General features: G+C 40.4%; 1 protein-coding gene and 1 long non-coding RNA gene across 3 annotated transcripts in view; one reads left to right on the top strand and one right to left on the bottom strand.

Annotated features, from left to right (window-relative positions):
- The window catches only part of LOC122996934 (pro-neuregulin-3, membrane-bound isoform), a 385190-nt gene that overhangs the window by 209939 nt on the left and 159955 nt on the right, over positions 1-15296 (top strand). The window lies entirely within an intron of this gene.
- LOC122996936 lies at positions 12908-13590 on the bottom strand. The gene is made up of 3 exons (XR_006407117.1): positions 13309-13590; positions 13051-13164; positions 12908-12949 (listed from the first exon to the last, which is right to left on the bottom strand). It is a non-coding gene; the product is annotated as an uncharacterized LOC122996936 (long non-coding RNA).

Below are 15296 nucleotides of genomic sequence, written 5' to 3'. Positions count from 1 at the left end.
GGAGTTTTTTGAAATCAATGCATGATATCCCAGTAGAGCCCCAGAATATTAACATAGACCTATAAATGTGCATGTTATGTCCCCTTTAAAAAAATACTCTCCTTTTACTCTCTTTTTTGTTAGGCCTTTCGTGCCGTTGTCAAGTTAGCATTTCATTTCATCATTGTGCCCCCTTCTTCAAAAAAAAAAAGCTATCATTGTTTTCATCTCTTATTTATTTGGAAAGATAGAAGTAAGAGATCCTGAGAGACACAGACAGGCACAGATAGAGAAAGAGAGAAATCAGATATGCTCCAAAGGCATGATATGCAAAAAAAAAAAAAAAAAAAAAAAAAAAATGAGACACTCGCTCATGCTATGAAAAATGATAACCTCCATTTCACCAGTGAGAGAGAGAGAGAGGGGGGGAAAAAATCCCCCAAAAGAAAAGGTAATGGATTGATGCCTGTGTGTTTATTTTGCTTCTCGATGCGGAATTTCTAACAGTGATTTTCCACACCAGCAAGCAGTGGCCTCTGAAATGATCCCCTCCTCGCAGTCAGCAAATACATAATCTTCAGACGGTGCAGCTGCTTTCATGGCATGCAAATTAAAGGCACCTGAATGGATTTCATATCTACTGCAGAGCCCCTCATCAAAGCTGGACAATCTTGTATCAAGGGATCCAAATATTGTACAGTTTAAAAAGAGGACATTTGACATTAATGTAAGCTAAGTTGTTCATGTGTGATTAGATTTCTTGAGCAGTCAAGAAACCCTAGGTGTCCTTTAAATCCTTAACCTTCTCCTGTACATTACTCTGTGGCCAACGCTTGTCCAGATGTTGGACTTTTTCCTTTTAAGTGTAAGCCTTGGCTTTTATACACTTACATTACTTTGCTCTCTGTTATGACCTTGCACTCATGTCACTCAGAATAAAATCCATGTGCATGTACTTCAGGGATTGAAGGTTATTTTTTTCAATAAGATTTTGAGAATCTATTATTTATATATATTCTCCTTTTCCATAAAAAGTAGATTTTGCTGGAGAATGAATGTGTCAGAGTGAACTGAACGTGAAGAAAAGTCACCAGACTTCAATGATGGGAGTGAAAAACAGTCATCGGTCGTCTTTCCTCCATCTGTCCCTCTTCTCTGCTTCACGCTCTGGCTCTCTCTATCCTTGGACTCTTCCCATGTGGACAGATTATTTCCAGGGCTCCACAGGGTTTTCCAGCAGAGGCTTCTCGTGGCGGATTTTACTGATTGTGTGCGTGCATGTGTGGGAGAGAGAGGGATTGACGTCACTCCAGCCACTTCAGTTGATGACAGGGGGAACGGAAAAGAGAGGGAAAGAGGGTGGAATCAGCCAATAGCCGGCAGAGACCCGGTGGATGGTCTGAAACATTCTGTGGCTAAATCAAATGCACCATGAATCTAATCCATCCTCCATGTTCCCTTCACCAAGCAGATAAGTGTATTCTTCACACCATCTGCGGGAATGACAAATCTGTCGGACATCCGTTGCCTCAGGTCGGGATAAGGAAAGTAGCTCAACCTGCTTGGTGTTGACGTGCCACAGCACTGGAGCTGCTGCCGTGTCCATCTGCATGTTGAATTACCTCATTAACCTTTTCAGAACCAGAGCTGGTCAATTATTTACAGGTAATCTGATCTAAAACACTCTTCTGGTTGAAGGGAGGACAGAATGCTGTAAAGAAAGAACTATTTGTTTCTTTGATTGAAGATTTTTGAAGCACGTACTGATATGTTTTTACAAAAAAAAAGGTATCCCTCCTTTTACGGAAGGTTTTCACAAGTACGCTGGGTCAGATTACAGGAGCTTTAAAATCAAGAAGAATTTTAAGATCATGTTTTATCAAACAGGAGAAATGTCACTGATTACCTAAATTACAAACATGCTAAAAATAGATATTTACAGGTAAAATATAGTTGTACACAAATCAAAAGACTTTAAAGCAAAAGTTTGACATTTTGGGAAATATACTGTTTGCTTTCTGGTGAAGAATTAGATGAGTCTCATACCTGTCCAATAAATATTAATCTACCAGCTAGCTTAGCTTAGCACAAAGGCTGGAAACAGGGGGAAACAGCTAGCCTGGCTCTGTCCAGCGGTAACTAAATCCACTAACCAGCACCTCTAAAACTCGCCAATTACCATGTTATATGTTGTTTAATCTGTTCAACAACCGGCATGTAAAAGAAATTTTCCGTTTTATGGGGGGTTATGTGTATTCCTCGGCTCTGAGCAGCTGCCGGGCAAACAGCGGAGACTCCAAGAACTTAGCTTGCCTGGCCAAGAAATAGTCTGGCACATAATCCCCTGGAACATGGCTAACTGGCGGTTTTCCACTTCAGTTTTTGTACGGATTAAACAAACAATATAAGACATTGTAATTAGCGTGTAGGTGGATTTTGTTACCTTTGGAAAGAGTCAGGCTAGCTGTTTCCCCTTGCTTATAGTCCTTGTGCTAAGCTAACCAGCTGCTAGCTATAGCCTTATGTTTAATGAACAAAAATAAGATCTATTCATCTAACTCTCTGGCAGTAAGTGCATTTACCAAAATGTCAAACTATTCTTTCAAGCCAAACTGTGCTAAATCTGCTATTGTAAGCAAAAGTTTGATTACAGTAAACAAACAGCTGCATGAGGTATACCATTATACTGTATGTTCCTGATTGACAGCCAGTGTGTGAAGGAGGATAACAACATTAAAAAAGAGAAATCCGTGAGGAGGAAAATTGATCACTTTCTTGCGCGGGACAAACCACAACTAACCACCAATGCAGATGACCCACCACCTAAAGAAAAAAGAAAAAAAAACCTGTCGGTAGAAAGTATCATGAAAGCTACCTGTCTTATGGCTTCAGCTGGACCAAGGATGTCAGCATCCCTCAGCCCGAGTGCGTCATCTGTTCGGAGAAGTTGGCTATTGCTAGCATCGTTCCAAGCAAGATGAAGAGGCACTTGGAAACCAAACATCCTTTCCATGTTGAGAGAAACTTGGCCTACTTCAAAAGAGCCCGAGATCTGAACCAGAGACCGTTTGTTTGATTGTAAGAAAGTGTCTTATAAGGCGATGGAGGCAAGTTATATGCTAATGGAGATTATTGCAAAGCAGAAGAAACCTCATACAACAGTAGAGACACTCATCCTCACCGCTTGCAAGGAAAATGCAGGTATCATGCTGGGTCCAGAAGCTGCAAATGTGAAAAAGTGCCTTCATTTGACATTATAATCAAAAGAGGAATCAATGACATTTCAGATGACATGGTGCAGCATTTGACGGAGAAACAGCAGGTGAGCGGCAAATTTTCTCTACAAACAGACAAATCCACTGACATAAGTGGGGCTGCCCAACTTCTGCCAAATGTCAGATATGCTGATGGTGACTATCAAAGAGACTTTTCTTTTCTGCAAAGAAATGGAAAGCCATACAACAGGATAACTGATAACTATTTCAAAGAGATAAGTCTGACCTGGCATATGTACGCCAGTCTTTGCACAGATGATGCGTCATGCATGACAGGGAGAGTGAGAGGATTTATTGCTAAGGTGAAAGCACAAAACCCAAATATTGTGATGAACCACTATTTTGCATCGAGAGGCATTAGCTTCCAAAACCATGCCCTCGGAGTTGGCTGAAGTGCTGTGCAGGTGGTGAATTACATCAAATCAAAGCCCCTGAAGTCTCGCCTCTTCTCCCAACTGTGTGCTGAGATAGGAGCTGACCAACCAAAGCCTTATCCTCCACACAGAGGTGTGTTGGCTGTCATGGGGGAAAGTCCTGTCCAGTCTTTATGAGCTTCAAGGAGAGCTTTTGGAATTTTCAAAAGAACATGTTGTCCCACATAAGGACAAGCTCACGGATGAGAGGTGGTGCACCAAGCTGGCTTACCTTGAGGACATATTTGGGCATCTCAACGAGCTAAAACGCCAAGATTCACGGCAGGAATGGAAACATTTTATCATCCACAGACAAGATTCGAGGGTTCACGGGCAAGCTTGTCCTGTGGCACGAGGCTTTGGAACAGGACTCCATAGACATGTTGCCACTGGCATCGACCACGCCACAGGCAGCCAGGGAGCAGACTGTATTTGCTGAACATCTTCAGACATTAAAAGGGCAGTTTGAGCGCTGTTTTCCATGTATGGCCAACATCGAGGACTATATACTGGATTCGAGACCCATTCGATCAAGAATCCTCAACAGAAAAGCTCATTTTGAGAGAGAGAGAGAGGAATGCAACTCAAATTTAGTGAGCTCCCACTGGATCTGTTTCGATTAGCTTCTGCATGAGAATACCCAACCATCTCCCGCCACGCTATCGAGCAACTTCCTGTGCGAGCTGGCATTCTCTACTCTGGTTTACCTGAAGAGCAACAGGAGGTCTGTTGCCAGTGGCGCTCTCTTCAGCACCACCAAGGATTAAAAAAATCTGCAGGCACATGTGTCACACTAGCTTGTAAGTAGGCAAAAAATATTTACAAAAGCAAATGTTTTAATGCTGATTCAAATTTAAGTTACATTTTATATCAGTTTATTTTCAACTCAATGTCAAATGCATTGATACTACAGTTGTATTCATTTTTGGCACGCCATTTCATCTTCATTCTCAATGCATCTCTTTTTTCTTTACAATTTTAGACTAAAGGTTTTTTCTTTTCAACTCAGAGCATACTCTGTTGATATGTATTTACCGTTTATATGCAAATTAATTTTCATTCTCAGTGTTTCTCTCTTCTGTAAAGACTGATTACATCTTGCTCGACCAGGGACGCTGCCCACTCAGGCCATATCTACCCCTCCTCTCTCTCCCTCTTTTCAGTCCCATTACCTCATTTTTAGTTTTGTGACCTGTCTGGTTTAAATGGGTTTGTTGCTGCTTTGATGTAATTCTGTTAATAAATATTTCATAAGTAATATAGTTTTTTGTCACATTTTATTTGGCATTATTAAATAAAAATAAACGTTTACAGAGTGATACCACAAGTTATAGAGGCTTTTTTTGCACGGATATGAATACAGGTGTCCCCTTGAAATTTGAGTTTGTCCTTTAGTGTTCCTTGGACACAAAAAATTGAAAACCACTGATATAATCTGATGGCATGGGTTTTTATAGTAGTTATGGAGAGGAGTGTAAGTGTCTCTCCTTCTCTCCAGAATGACCATAAGTCCAGTTGAGGCTTTCAACCAATGGGGGCACTTTAGACTTATGGTTAACCAGGTCAAGCACTGTATAGAAGGAGACTTATGATAACAGAATAGTCCAAATTAGATTGAGTTGAGTTTCTTGTATGGCAGCAAAATGCACTTCAGTCACGTTCTCTTGTGTGTCAGTATAATATCTATCTGCTCTGCTCTGTGTGATCACCTTATGTTAATGGTGTCTGCGTGAACGACTGAATGACTGACTGACAAGGTCGTTTCCAAAGGCAAAGTCAGAGCCACACATGGCTGTTCTGCTGGCTGCAGCACTCCGCCTCTGTCACTGTGATGGATCTCCTCCACCTGGCAACCTCCCTTTGCTGGCTAGGAGCAAAAGCAAGGTGTGCATGTATGTGTGTGTGTGTGTGTGTGTGTGCACTTGGCTCAGGAGTATAAAGACAGAAGAAAGGGAGATTTAGGAATGTAAGAAAGAGGTGAAGATGTAGGCAAGAGAGGGAGTTTGGGGTGGATATTTGTATACACAGATAGGTATGCATAGATCATTAATTTAATCACTTTGTGTTTATGTGTGTTGTGTGTTGTGTGTGTGTGTGCGTGACTGCAGTCGAGGTGATACAAGAGACAGTTAAAGCTTGTGGAGAGGTACATGTGGATTCTCAGGCATTTGCAGGCATGACTAAGGGAAGGGAACGAAAAGAGAGACATCGAATGCGGATCGTTTGCCTTAGAAGGACCGGTGAGAGAGGAGACAGTGATAAACCGACAGAGGGAAAAGGAAGAGACAGAGAGACATAAGCATCAGGAGTCTGACATAGAAAGAAATACAGAGAAGAAAAGAAGAAAAAAAAAATCAGACAGGGAAATGAGATGGTGGGAGAAAGGAAAGCAGTTTCATGGCTTCTCACATGACACGAGATGTCATCATGCAGCATCTGAGGTTCTGTGCCTGACTGCTGATTTCTGATTATACTGTTCCTACTGTGTGTTTGGTGATTGCTTTCTGCTTTAGGACTTTCTCAGACAAACGCAGACAAATTACATGATTTTCAGCCAGACTGTAATGCTTTGTCAGCTTTACTTAGCCAGACTGCATATTGAGAACTCTTTTTTTTTTTTTTTTTTTTTTTTGTGCTGCCAGTCTTGAGTTTGACCAGGCATACCGGTCCATTCAGCAAAAGTTTGGATGATAATGTAACTCAGCAGCTCTCCAAACTTCCAAACTCTGTTAACTATTTTAAAGAGATGTTGTAGATATAAAACAAAGAAGTAGTGCAGTGTACTTGAAAAGACATCTGTCTGTTGTCTGACCACAGTGAGCGATGGCTGCGCCAGGTTATTGCTTCTTTGAATTTTATAGACCGTATTAAGATAATGCATCTGTCCTCCATTCAGAAAGTTACTAGTGCATTTAGAAAATGGAAAATACATCCTGGAAACGAAAGTAGGTTTAGTGCGACTTGATTTTTTTGAACCTACCCTGAACTGTCTGAGATTATAGAGCGACAGAGAGGCAGCTGAGTCATTTTACAATCTTTCCAGCTGTCATTGTTGGTATATTTTTTGTTTTATTCTTTGTCAAAAGGCCCTTAAGTTCACTATATGGACTTTCACATACAGTCCTTACTTGCCCCTCAATGTCAACAGGAGAAAGTTGTTATAGTTTTCTGAAATGTGATACAATACAAACATAATCTAAAACAAAACTATATAATACAAAAAAAAAGATCTCAATAAACAGTAATAAAATGTTAATTCTTTACATTTTAAAGTATTTCAAGGCAAAAACTGCAACATAAGTCTAGTTTACATGTGTCCCATGGAGCACCTGCTGCATTTATACACATTTTTAGTGAATCAGCTGTTTAAGTCAGTGGTTTCCAACCTTTTTTGATGCCCCTTGTGATCCCCTCAAAATAAAGCAAAGTCTACCTGGGACCCTCTGTCACACATTTCGTTATCCACTTCTACACAGCCTGTTCAAGGCGGGAATGTTGGACTGTTGATCCGCCTCCCCATTCTGTATAACAGGTAGGTGGCAGCATGGCGGGACAGTCGACTCTCGATGCCGACGCTGTTGTGTTGCACATCGAGCCTCGGACTCCAGAACGCTGGCGTGCTATCTAAAATCACACACGGGGGTGACATCATGCCGGCTTTGTTTGGTTCAGTGTGAAAAAGCAAAGCCGGCATAATGACAGGTCTTCTATATGGTAATGTTGTGGGATCTCTGTATAAAAGGGGCTATTGTCTAGCAGTTCAACAACAGAGCACCTATTTTGTTTTATTTCAGTAACTTTTAGAGGCTTGCAGATACGAGATACAGTAATTCACAATAAATATAGCTTGAAGGGAAAAAAATGTGTTAGAAATATGTTTTTTTTCTGTCTTCTGCCTCTTGGAGTAATCCAGAGACAACTCTGGGAGTCCCCGGTTGGAAACCACTGATTGGCAACTGCAGCGTCATCTTTTTCACTATATGGAGAAAACAGAGACATTAGATCACTTATCTCTGTCCACCAAACTGTTAGTTTTCAGCTTTTGTCAGCCTTTTTTACTTTACTCACTGTTGTTACAAGTGACAGTGATGTCAGTCAAATGTCAGTCAGCATCTACGTAAAGTTTACTAGCATTAAGCTACCTGTCATAAACCCCTGGATGTATTAAATCAAGCTGAGTGTATTTTATTGCTTATGAATTCAACTTTTCTTTTTTAAAGAGGAAGAATGTGTTATTACTCCTTTCAAAACCTACTCAGTCTGACTTTAAACTGTTTGCTTTAAACACAAGTTTTACAATGTTGTGCAAAAAAATAAATTAGTGGCGCATGCAACTTAAATGATGAAGCCCATCATCATCATCATCTGTGAGTTGATGTGAATTGTGTGAACTTTTTTTTCCAATAACACCATTTTTTACACAAAAATAGCTGTTTAATAATTACATGTTCAGTAATAAACAGACTTACTTTATTTGTCTATAGCTGTTATCAGCGAGTGTTTTTGGACCAAGTTATGAAGATATCCAGAGTCTCATTTTGTGTTCACACTTTCAAACAAGCTCTTATAAATCAAATTCAAAAGACAAGACAAAAAAAAAAAGGCTCAATACTTAACATGGAAAGAAATCCCAAAAGGAAACATCTATGACAGCTACTTAAGCTTCATTAAAGTGTTTGGACAGAGAAACACTTGAGAGGTTGTTAAAGATGATGATTGTTAAAATTTAAAGTGCATTTGGTTTTGTCTCAGTGCTTACTCTCTCTCTCTCTCTCTCTCTCATCCTTCCTCCTTCTGTCCTGATTCGCACCAGCTCAAAGTAAGCAGCCACCTCGCGCTTGTCCTCAAAAACTCTCGCTAACATAGACACAAAGATCCAACGGCACCGTCAGATGTTTGGCCCGGTTGTTGTCATATCATGAGCTGAGTCATCCCGGCTACTGGAGACAGTTTGCGAATATGTGCCTGTTTGTTTTCTGTTCTCATGTACGGGGTTTTGTGCTTGTCTACCGCGATGTTTCTTCACTCGCAATGAAGTTGTTTATATCGATTGTGAGTGTGTGTGTGTGTGTGTGTTAAAGTATGTGTGTTTTTTCTGGGCACTTACTGGCCTCTCCTTTTTTGATTTATAATTCTGTTGTTTGAGATAGAAGCACAGGAAGAAGAGTAAATATAGAGAGTAAATGAATGATAGATGGCCAGAGAGAGAGAGAGAGAACGAGAGAGCAAGGGTTAGATAAAGAAACAAGGCAGAAGGGAAAAAAAGAAGACAAGCAAGAAATTGATAAAACAAAAAGAAAAGAAAGCAGATTGAGATCAACTCTAACTTTTTTCTTTTCTGACAGGTAGAAGCTCTGTGAGCGGGGGGATGGCAGGCTGTAGATGTTTATTTTATTAAGCTTTACTATCTTTTATTTGGCCCTAAGGCTACAGCATTACATTGCTATGTTTGAGACTCGGTGTGGTGCGTTCTGTAGAATTTGGACTCCATGGAAAACAGATTTACTCGCTGTCATGTTTGTTTTTACACTGCCTCGCTTTGTGCCAAGACCAGCCCGGGAGGAAGCTAAAGTCACGGTTAACAGATGTTATGAATATTGTTTATTTACTGGCGATTGACTCCGAATCAAGGAATTAATATGCATGCAGATGTGGCAGAAAAACCACAGTGAGCATTGCGCGGCACCTCCAGTGGATGCTGAATAAATTGGATAAACGCCTGTAGTGTTGTTCCTCGTATCACAGACGATCACAGAGGAGCAGGAAGTTATCAGAGAGCTGCAACATTCTGCTTTATTTCTAACACTAAATGAACCGTTATCACTCATAGTAGCCTCTCAGTGACCCCAAACTGGACTGAGCATAACACAACTGAGTTCCCCGAGTCCTGTGGGAACATCAGTGTTGGCTACTGGTACTAAACAGGTGCAGGGAAAGTGCTGGTCATGTTTTCTAGTTGTTGCCAAGCAACGGCTGTAAACCTGTTTATCTGTAAAGACTTTTAGATGAAAGCTCTTGGTGTTGGGAGTTGAAGAAATCAAACTGTGAGAATGCAAACTTTTTATTCAAACTGTTTACTGCTGGACATGTGTTTTACTTTTTCAGAAATTTTCTTGCAGTTATTTCTTCAGCTAATACATTTGGATTTGCTTCATGGCTAAGTGTTCATACTGTGTTTGTTTCCATATTCAGGTGACAGTGTACTTATCGGGTCTTTTACTTAAATAAATGTAGTGATATACACCTTATAACATAACACCAACATTATAAAGTACCACAAATACTCAAGTTAAATACATGTACCTGAAAAGGGTACTTGAGGGTATGTATTTGATTACTTTCCTGAGCCTTCACACTCAGCACCATTCATTACATTTAAGAGTAAATCAACACTGAATCACATGAGGCAGAAACGTCTACTGCGTTGCTCTCTGTGGGCTGAGAACGTCCAGTGTGTTAGTAGTTCTAGCTAAAGTCCAGTCAGTGATAGTAAAGCAAATGTTTTCCATAAGATCATAGCTACCTAAAACTTTATAACAGTGGTGCATGTCTGAACGCACTGAATCCACTTGTATGAGAAAGTGAAACCAATGTGCACAACACAACTGTATCAGATTGTCTGTCTCCTGCTTGACACCCCGAGCAAATGAGAGAGATAGTATCTTAAAGACTGAAAGGTGGGCAGATCTGCAGTACGCTACATGAGGTCACCAGACTGCATGTAGCAACAGCAGGCAAGCAAACAAGCTTGAATAAACCCACTGCATGCTCAACACCAAATTGCAGAAAGGCAAAGTTAGCGACTAGTTGGTGAAGAAAGTTACAAATACCATAACTTGCCATCTTAAAGGTGTTAATATGATAGTGGTGTGTTTGTTAGCTCTTTGTGGAGTTCTCCTGCCCAACAGTGGTCCCAAAAATAAAGGCAGCAATTTTGAATCATTGTACCAGAAAGTGCTACACATTCAAAACTTCACCCTGCAGGGTTTTTTTTTTTCCATATAAATTAATTTTTGGAAACCATGCGTACTGCGAGTGTTGTATGTGCTCCAGTACAACATATGCCACCAATGAAAGTGTATGAAGAGATAGCGGAATTTATTAAAATCACTCCACACTCTGAAATAAACCCTGAGAAACCCTCTCTCTTCAAAGACTGTAGGAAGTCTCAGGGAGAGAGGGTTAAATGTTTGCAGTCAATCTCTCTCTCTCTCTCTCTCTCTCTCTATCTCTCTCTCTCTCTCTTTCATTCTCTCTTGGTATGATGTGATCAGAAGCCCAGAGCCATCGGTGCCACAGAGCGAGGACAATTGAGTCTGTCCTAAAAGTAATAGCTTCTTCTCGACTTAATTAAGAAACTGACTCTGCATTCTATGTAAGTGAGGTCATGGGGGGGCTTGGGGGGGGGTTGACTAACTGATCACACTGTGTCTGTGACTGTGTGTGTGTGGGTAACATGTGGCAGAGCGCCCATAAATCTGTGTCTTGCTGTTTGTGGATTACAGATGTAAAACATGTTTTAAGAATGCTGTTTTTGTCACTGAAGAAAAATACGCCGTTTGAACAACCCTCAACCATGTCTGTGAACATCTAAATTCTTTTAATGGTATATGAAATGTTTTGGGGATGCTGTGTTTGCTAATGTGACGCGCCGCTGACATAGTTTCTGTCTGAAGGTTTGTGTAATGAGCGTGAAAAAAAAAATGGATAAATAGAGTGATTATCAGATGAAAAATGGGATTCTCTAAAGCATGCTTACTCTTGCACTAAAATTAGAAAGTGGGAGCTTTGTTTGGAGAGGAGAAACACCGTTATGCATATTCGGAGACATATTTCACTCTTGAAATACAAATCAAACACACAAACACAAAAGTTGGGCAGCCTAGAAAAGATTAGGATATTCATGTGGGTAGATACATTTATTTTAGCAGTAAAAAGCTTGTTGAGCGGCTGCTTTCAGACCGACTCACAACCTCAAGCTGATTGTTGACTCCGCCGCGACAATTACAGGTTTGGTGGTTTAATCAAAGGGACGACAAACTATTATTGCTGATGCAGTAAAAACCATTAACTTGGAGTGATTTAACACTCTCTACTCATTTCCTTCTGTGTTTGCATGTTGCACATTTTATTCCCATTCATCACGAGCTACACATATATATACACACAGGCTCCACCAGAAGATTGGATTTTTCTGTAAATTCTCATAGAAAATCCCTCGGGAGCAGTAATCCATTCGTTTTGTCAATATGGTTAAAATGTCCCATGAAATCTAATAAGAAGTTTAAGAAGTTCCAACACTGTTGGTTCTAAAAGGGACTTCTTGATGGAGGATCCCATTAAACCGCCCTGTGAGTGTCAGGTAAAAAAAAAAAAATCCAACAAGGTTTCAGACTGTGTGAATATTTCAGGTCTCTATATGATTTTCATAAGGCTCCAAAAAAAAAAAAAAAAATTTTATTGGCTTTTACAGTTCCTACGGTGATTCCAAATCCGAAATAATCCTTGAGGAGCTTCCGATGTGATTAATGGAGGAATTTAAAAGTGTGACAGAAAATATTTCACCTTCGTCTTAACTCGTTACTTTCCCGCTGCTGCCATGGAAGCAAAAAGTTGGGTTGCATGTATGTACGGAGCACTTTTAACAAACAGAAGAGCTATCAGAAGTCCTTTCTGATTAAAACTCTCTTAAATTTATATAGGTGAATGCTGGAAAAGAACAGAAAATATATAAAAAGTAACAGATGTAGATGATAAAGGGTTGTTTCTAACATTTGCAGTAACTTAAATATTATGCCATCATGTGTAACTGCTAAAGAGTGAAATGTGGCTACAGGCTAGAGGGAGAGAGTTCACGAAATAGACGTAAACGTCAGTGAGATTAAGCTGCCAGATGCAGTATAATAGAGAAGTGCGACGTGCCAGCATACAGATCTTACAGTCTTATTGTGGGTACATGCGCGGCATCTTTATATTGCCGGGTGACATGACGAAGAGATATTACTCAAATGTGACTCAGGTAGAGGAAAATATATAGCGATAGAGCACTGCCAGCATTCAGCACAGCTACTGCCTACCTTTATATATTTAGCTTTGTGTCCCAAGAGTGGCTCGGGCTGGTGGCTTGTGAACATTAATTTAACCTGGATTTTGTGAGGTCAAGTATCAAAGCATCTGCTGTATATATTTTAAGATATTTCTCAAGAAAAAAAAAAAAAACACAGGCTGGAACAATTACCTTTTTAGTGCTTTGTTGACACGTGAAGAGACAGCAGAGACCACCTGAGAGAAAAGAGAACAGAGATAATTGCAGCGGTATCCGTGAAATCCCCACGTTATTACTGCAGTTCTCTCTTGAAGGTTATATGCATGAGTTGTATTACCCGAACTGCATCAAGCAACTCAAGTGTCACACGCAATGTCGCCTTTTGACCTTTTGGTTTAAGAGAGGCGTCGACCTTTCTGCGAGAAAATTTCTGTCTTGTGCAATCTGCATCCTAAAACGAGAACGGGGGAAGGTAGCGTTTAGAGAAGAGACAAGCAGGTGTGGGGAAAAAAAAGAATGATATACAACACAATGCAGAGTGATTTTAGGAGTGCCTTTAACTGTAGAATCAGGACGATGCTGAAAGTCACTTGACCTGAATAGAAGAATCCTTGTGATCCAATTCTGTAGGAGGCTCCCGTCTCTCATACTGACTAGACCTATCATCTTGTAGCAAACACTTGGGAGGAAAAATGTTTGAAATCACCAGTTGAATAACTAAAAAAAGTTGTATTTATACAGCACTTTTCAAAAAAGCAGTAGTTATGGAGTACTTTACAGGAGGCAGAAATGAAAGACAAATAATAGACACAGTGGACAAGAAAACATACAAAAAGACACAAAGTGCTCAAACCAAAAAGTGTAATTTGGCGTCAGTAGTAGCAGAGGTAGGTTTGAGTTCTGATAGATGCTTCCGTTTTAGATCAACTTCCAAAAAATACCTGCATTCCTCAACCCTCCTGTTGTCCTCGGGTCAATTTTGACCCAGAAGGACAACAGATGTCATTATGTGCTGTCATCAAAAACACTGAAATGGTTTTAAAACCATCAACATATTTTCTTCTGATCTCAACTGTAGTTTAAATAATTCATAATATCTTAGTCAGGATTCTGTTTTGAAACCATTTTAATTTTTTAGATGACGCCACATAATGACACCTGTCGTCCTCCCGGGTCAAAATTGACCCGAGGACAACAGGAGGGTTAAAGGAAATTTCCTGTCAGCTGGCAAGTTGCCCCAGATGTAGATCCTTATGAAGTTAGCCATCATGACTGTTCCAGACGTTGACTTTATGTCTTTACTTTCAGTCAGACTTATACAAGCATTGGGAATTCATGTAGAAGTCATGTTTATTTGTAAAGCTGTAGTCTTCATTTCCCTGAATCCCTATAATGAAACTGGCAAGCGCAAAGTTTAAAGCATAATGAATGGAGCCTAAATGGCCACATTTATGGGAAATAAAGGATGAAATAAACCAGTTATCCTTTAAGCAACACATCTTACAAATCTTATTAAATCTTTTTCACCTCTATTAGCAATGAGGAAATAAAAAAAATATCCAGGTAGCTATTTAGATAAATGGCAAAATTGTTGAAAGGCTAAATGAGAAGTGATTGAACGATGGATTTTGAAAGATCCAGATTTAATAAACAGATTAGATATAATCCTATCAAACCCCAAAACCCAGAAGGTAATATTTTCACCCGCACTATATCGTAGAATTAGCAGGATGAGTATTTGTTGTTGCAGCACCGGCGAAAAAAAAAAAAGTGGTAATAATAATAGCAGGAGGGTGAATATTAGTATGAGCTGCAGCAGCGTTAGCAGCATTCACATTCACATTAGCAGCCAGTTTGTGATTATAATCTCCAGTGTCAGAATGGAGCCTGCAGGGATACAAAGCCAATCCAGAGAGAGCGTGCTGGAGCTATCACCTGGAGAGTAATGAATTTCTCCACTACAGAGCCAGATGGCCAGGGGAAGCAACGAGGCCTGATACTTAGTGCTATTTATTCGGCGAAGCCTTGAGGTGTCCTGCGAATACAATCTGAGCGGAGAACAGGAAGGAGAAGGGGGACTTTATGGGCCGGGCTGGTCTGACTGACATACAGACAGATTAGCGGTGGTAGCAGGCCTATCTGCACCGAGCAGGTGCGCTTAAAATGAGCCACTGGAGTGCGTTTATGTGTGTGTTTATATGCGTCTACGTATGTGTGTGTGTGTGTGTGTAAGAGAAAAAAGAGAGAGAGAGCAGGTAGTATCAGATTTCCATGATTAGCCCGTTGTTGACCGCAGAGCTATCTTGACACACTGCCATTTTGTTTTTGTTTTGCTGTACAGTCAGAGCACGGAGGCCTGTTCACACACATCTATCTGTGCCATGCCACACCGGGCCAAGTATCTGCAATGCAGTGGCTGCCATGGTTTCGCTCTGCTGCTTCTGTGCAACACCCCTGAGTCCACACAGACAGATTAAAACGCACACACATACAAATATCCACATGCGTACACACACACACACACACACGCACATATATAAGAAAAAATACACATGCAGGCACACACAAGCATTGGATTGGATT

This window comes from Thunnus albacares, chromosome 14 (assembly GCF_914725855.1).
Source record: "Thunnus albacares chromosome 14, fThuAlb1.1, whole genome shotgun sequence".
Taxonomy (NCBI): Eukaryota; Metazoa; Chordata; class Actinopteri; order Scombriformes; family Scombridae; genus Thunnus; species Thunnus albacares.
Note: the sequence above shows the minus strand (reverse complement) of the source record. Positions and strands in the feature narration are given on the sequence as shown.